The following is a 6000-nucleotide window of genomic DNA, read 5'->3' as shown; positions in this document are numbered from 1 at the left end:
GAAGATATCATAACCAACCAGAGCTACCTCAAACTGTCCCATAAGACTATCAAGTATTGGGAGGTCTTTCCATTTCTTGGCTTTCTTAGGGACTGAGCATATAGCATTAATTGACATTGGAATCCTAACTTCTTATTATAGAAAAATTGTTTATATAATTTGTTTGCATGTGTTCTGATTTGTCTCCAAGAAACTAACCCATTAAGATTATCTAGCACATTGCTATCACTAGTAAACAAATTACATTCATTTTCTTTTAGAGAGGGTGGTGTAATATTTTTAATTTTTATTTCTTTTCGTATTGGTGTATTAAATTTATATCCAACTTCATTTAAATCAGCAATTTGATTGGCATCATAGTCTTGGGGATTTAAAAACATACCAGGATTCACATCCACATGAACATTTGCATCAGCAGTCATACCCGTGTTTGGTTCTACATTGCTTGTGTCCATCATGATCTCTTCAATGGTCTCATCTACAATGGGCACTGAACTAGATGCTTCAATGTTCTTCAATTGTAGTTGTTGTGATCTTCGATCTCTATGGTGTTTTGCCTCCTTCTCTCTTTGTGTTTGAATTTTGTCCGTTGTGATTGTCTTCTTTTGTTTCTTTTGACGTTGCTTTGAACCCATCTTTACAAAGTCCTCTTCAAAAAATAATATTTCTTTTTACTGAGTTCTTCTAAAATTTGTGTAAAAAAGATAAAAGTAGCATCAAATGCTATAAAAAATGTTTGTCAATACGGATTCCAATGATAATTTGGTAAATTGATGCAATCTGTCCTTTTTTTGGACAGTAATGGTAATTTTAGGAATGAGCCCCCGTTTCAAAACGAGGGCCGGCTATTTAAATAACGAGCCCATGTTTTTAAAACAGGGGCCCGTTTCAAAAACCAATGGTTAAAAAAGGAACGGGCCCCCGTTTCAAAACGGGGGCCCGTTCTGTGGAAGTTGATTCCACAACCCGCCACTTGCCTCGGGATTAGGTCTGGGATAGGCCTAGGATGGCCACACCTTAGACATGGACCTACAAATTCAAATCTCCATGAACAAAAGCACAAATATGAACTTCTGAAATAGTTTACGTGCCTCTAATTAGAGAATTTTTATACGAAATTAAAACCCATTTCAGATTATACTATCTAGATTCTAAATATGTAAAAAAAATTAAAAATTGATTATTTTAACTATTTTTCATTTAATTTATACTAAATTGGGTGCATAAACTTGAAATATTAACTAATTTTGTTAATTTAATAACTTTTTATTTTAATGAATTTTGAATAAAAAATTATGTCATCAATCTACACAAAATTATTTTCTATTTAAAAAAAATAAAAAAAATTGTTAAGTACACATCAAATTATGTGGGTCGTACATGTCAAATTTTTAAAAAGATAATTACGATCATTAAAAAATTAATTAAAAAAAATATATTTAAAAAAGAAATACAGAAAAATATGCTCATCAATCTTCAGTGTGTTACAAACCATTTCCTAAAATGGTTTGAAAAAGTAATTCTCATTGTGTGAAAAAGTGTGGGTCGTACACATGTATGGTATGGTCCTGAAACAAGCATTTTTAAAACATAGTTTTTTAGAATTCCATTAAAAAAGTTATTTTTTATTATGTGGGTATTAAAATAAATTACATATGTGGAAAGTAGACTCAGAGGGCTATCTTTTATAGTATTAATTTTTTCCAAGATTCAATCTCCAAGTGTTTCAAAATTTAAGCTCAAATGAGACAAAACCTGAAAATCAAGGAAAACACTTCCACTTTTTGGCCAAAAAGTGGACCCAGCTTCTTGCACTCACCCAAAATCTATAACTTTCTAAAAATGTAATTTGTTTCCAAATTTGATGAAAAAATTAAAATATATGCCAAAAATACAACATGTTGGTTTTTGACAAATAACGAACACACTAACAAAAGAAATTAGAGATGGAGACCTTAACATAATGAAAATGAGAAAAGAATTATATGGTTGGATAGCTAAGAGAGAGATTGACAATTTCATGGTGTTTATTTTTGTTTGTATCGAAACACATGCAAAACTGATGAGAGCACAAACAAAAATTTGAGAAAACTTCGTATGTTTGTTGGAAAAACACGTCTCAGGCCTGAGAAGGACATCCAAGATGCCCAAGGCAAACCCAAGCCTAAGCCTTGGGTTTTCCCAACGCAGTTAGTTTGGTGCACACCAAATATGTCGTGGACCAAAAAAATGCATTCAGTGTGCACCTTATTTGGCGCAAGCCAAAAGTTCCATTAGGAAATTTTCAATCCACCATTCTCCCTCTCTTTATTTGATAATGCAATATATACATAATATATAACATTTAAGTATAGGAAATTAAAATATGACTTATACTTTAAGTTATATTTAGAGTATTCATATTAATTTTGGACTTAGTCAAATTTTACTAATCAACATGCTCGTATCAACATTCTCTCTCTAGTCTCTTCCCTATGTTAGAGTAATCGGGTCTTTACTTGATTAATTAAACAATATTTGTTTAATTCTTTAAGTTCCCTATTATCTCTTTTTACACTTAAGGCTAACATTAGGTGCATAATAATTAATTCTTTTATTAATTATTATGTGCAAGCCTAGGTTTTCCCTTTTAGGGTTTCTTGACTTATTAGAGGTTATTTTTATTTTCTTTGTATGATTATCACATTACACATTTTTTGTGAATATTGAGCTCTCATCTTTTTCAGCATATTTTCTGTGTTTTTGTTTTTTCAATTATTTGCTTCCTTGCTTCTCCTTGTAATAGATTATTCAGCTTGCAGAAGATCTTTAGGCTCTTGTGGGGTTGTATTTCTCAACTCTCACATGGTATCAGAGCGTCAGATCTGCAGCTATCTGTTCTTGTTTTGAGAATTTTTTGCATTGGAAGCAGATTTGGGGTTTCAGGAAGTTTTTTGTACTTAGGGATAGGCCTTTTTCTGAGCACTTTAGGCCTAAACGGACCTCACCATCATTCTCAGAAGGCCCAAAAACCCCTATAGTCATAAAAAACTTGCCTAGTTGTGACTCCTGAGCATCTGAAAGTAATTTTTCTCCAAAACTAGGGCATATGACCCTGACACACAAATCGAGAAAAAAAATTTTAAAAATATTTTTTTGCCTTTTTATGGCATGCACACTGATTTTTTTATTTAAAAAAAAAATCAACAAAAAAAAATCAAAAAAATCAAAAAGTCAATCACAAAAATAGGGTTTACAAAATTTTTGGAGATTGGTGGATTTCACAGGGTACCGTACCTTGATAGTCCGGCCCCCGCCGACCCGACCCCCGGCTACCGCCGGCCTCGGCCCCCGCCGACATCGGCCCGTCAGCAATCCAGCTCCCACCGCCGCCACCTGGCCCTTGCCGCTGACGCCGCTGCAACCACTGTTGCGCTTCTCCCTGTGCTCGACCACCTCCTCCGCAACCTCGCCACTCCGTTGCTCCTCCTCGGAGTGCTGCTGAAGCGTCACCCATGCGCCACCACCACCTGGCCTCTCCACCGAACCACCACCCTCTTGCGTTTTTTAGGGAGGGTTCATTTTTTGGCCATATCTTGAGTATCCGGTGTCGTTTTATGGAAAACGAATAGGCATCGAAAAGTTGGTTCTGAGCTGGACCTCATGGTGTTGGACTTTTTTTTCGAATTTATTGTTTGACTGTACTTTTTTCAATTCAAAGTCGGGACTCATTTATGCACTTTCGGGGTCATAGAATGGGCAAACAGACTCTATTTTTCAAAAAAAAAAAAAGGCATTGGAAAGCTCTCAACATGCTCTATTCAAATATGTGATCTTTATTCTCAGAATTTTTATCAGGTACATGAGATATCAGTTTGAAGTTTTTTTGCTTAAGCACTACTTCCTTCTCATCAGTATGTACTAGGGTTTGGGTTTATCTATTGTGGGGGGTGTTTTTTTCTCACATTATGTCATTTATATCAGAAATCAAGAACACCAAAACTCTCAAAACAAACAAACCCTTCTGCATCTTCTGTCTATTCCGAAAGATCACATAATAAAATAAACCAACAAGAAGGTGCAGGTGCAGAGTTTTGTTTTCATGGTAGATCCTTCAGTTGAGTTGTTGACTTCACACAACTATCACATCTGGAAGCCTCGCATCATGAGGCTTCTCTGGGCAAGAGGGTTGTGGTCTTGTTTGGATGAGGTTCAGCTTCTATTGCAACGTCCTTATGAGCTTCTTCAGCACAAAAGAAGATGGATAAGGTCATGGGTTTTCTCTCTTTGCATGTCTCCGACAGTCTTCTGTTTCACCTTGATGAGTTACTCACTCCTCGGGCTATGTGGTTGAAGTTTGAGTCTCTCTTTGGGAGGGTTAATGAGATTTAGGCATTACAGATTGAGGGAGAATTGGTTTCTTTGTCACTTGATTCCTTTCCCACCATTGAGGATTTTTTGAACAAGTTCAAAACTACCAGATCTGTTCTTCAGGGATGTGGCAAGATCAAGACAGACATAGAGTGCATTCACTTGATTCTTTCGAAGCTTCGGGGTCACTTTCAATTTTTTGCCTTTTCTTTCTACTCCACCATGGATGGCTTGGGTGCTCATTTCACCATGCCTACCTTTGATGTCTTTTGTGAGTGTTTGTCTCGTGAGCAGTCTCATCTTTCTCAGCTCGATATGCTTTCAGGATCCAAGAACAAAGCATTGGTTGCTCAGTCCTCTAAGGAGAAACAAAAGCAGAAAATGAAGGCAAAGAAGCCTTTTGCAGGCAGTCAACATTCCTCCAAGCCTACTCCTTCGTCTGATTCTAAACCACCATTTCCTCCGAAACATGGGAAATCTTCATAGTCTGGTGAGTCTTCCTCCAAGACTAAGAAGAAATCAGGAGATACTTGCAGTTTTTGTGGCAAGGAAGGACATCCAGTTTCGAGGTGTTGGAAATGCTTAGAGGCTTTAGAGGAAGCCATGTAGCAGCATAATATCTCCTCACCTCAGGCGTCCTCTCCTTCCATAGGGAAAGGTCATGCTCTCACTACTCGAGCTTCAACCTATGGGTCCACATGGATACTAGATTCTGGTGCATCTCACCATATGACTCACACTCGGTAGTTGGTTACTTCTCTTGCCTCTTGTGGTACTTCACAGATTGCAGTGGGTGACTCAGCTCAGCTTTCAGTCTTGGGGTCAAGTTCTGTCTCTTTGGATGGGGGTACTCTACAGGATGTTCTGGTTGTTCCTGACATCTCGACGAACCTCTTGTTCATTTATCAGATTTTCCACTTTGGCTCTGGTAAGACAATGGAGTTCTCACCATATGATGTGGTTATTCGGGACCTCAATGACTCTTATTTGGTTGTGGTTACTAGGAGTGTTGATACTGCATCTTGTCTGTACATATTTGATGGATTTGAGCCCTCTACGGGTGCAGGTTCATCTCTTATAGCACATACAGATTCAGTGTGAGCGCTTTGGCATGAGCGCTTGGGCCATGTCAATTACAGATATCTTCAATAGATGAGTACACAGGCACTTGTTCTTGGGCTCCCACAGATTTCCTGCATTGATGGTGTTTGTCATGGTTGTGTTCTTGGCAAGTATCACCGAGATCCCTTTTCGAAGGAAAGAGCCCCTCATGCTTTGGCACCCTTGGAGTTAATTCACAATGGTCTCATGTCATTTCCCACTCCTTTTTCTAGGGCCAAGTATGTACTCACTTTTATTGATAACTTCTCCAGACGCACATAGGTGTACTTTCTTAAGTACAAGTCTGATGTCTTTGATTCATTTCGAATCTTCAAGAAATTTGTATAGAAGCAGTCAGGTTGTTCTTTTCAGCAGATACGTACAGATAATGGGGGGGAGTATGTGAATCAGGATTTTAGAGATTTTTGCACTGAGCATGGTTTGCAGCATCAATTTACTATTCCCTACACCCCTCAGTAGAATGGTGTCGCTAAATGCAAGAACAAAACTTTACGGGAGATGGCGAATTGTATGATTCAGTCCAGGTCC

Source organism: Cryptomeria japonica, chromosome 11, assembly GCF_030272615.1.
Source record: "Cryptomeria japonica chromosome 11, Sugi_1.0, whole genome shotgun sequence".
NCBI lineage: Eukaryota > Viridiplantae > Streptophyta > Pinopsida > Cupressales > Cupressaceae > Cryptomeria > Cryptomeria japonica.
This window is presented reverse-complemented; position numbering follows the sequence as displayed.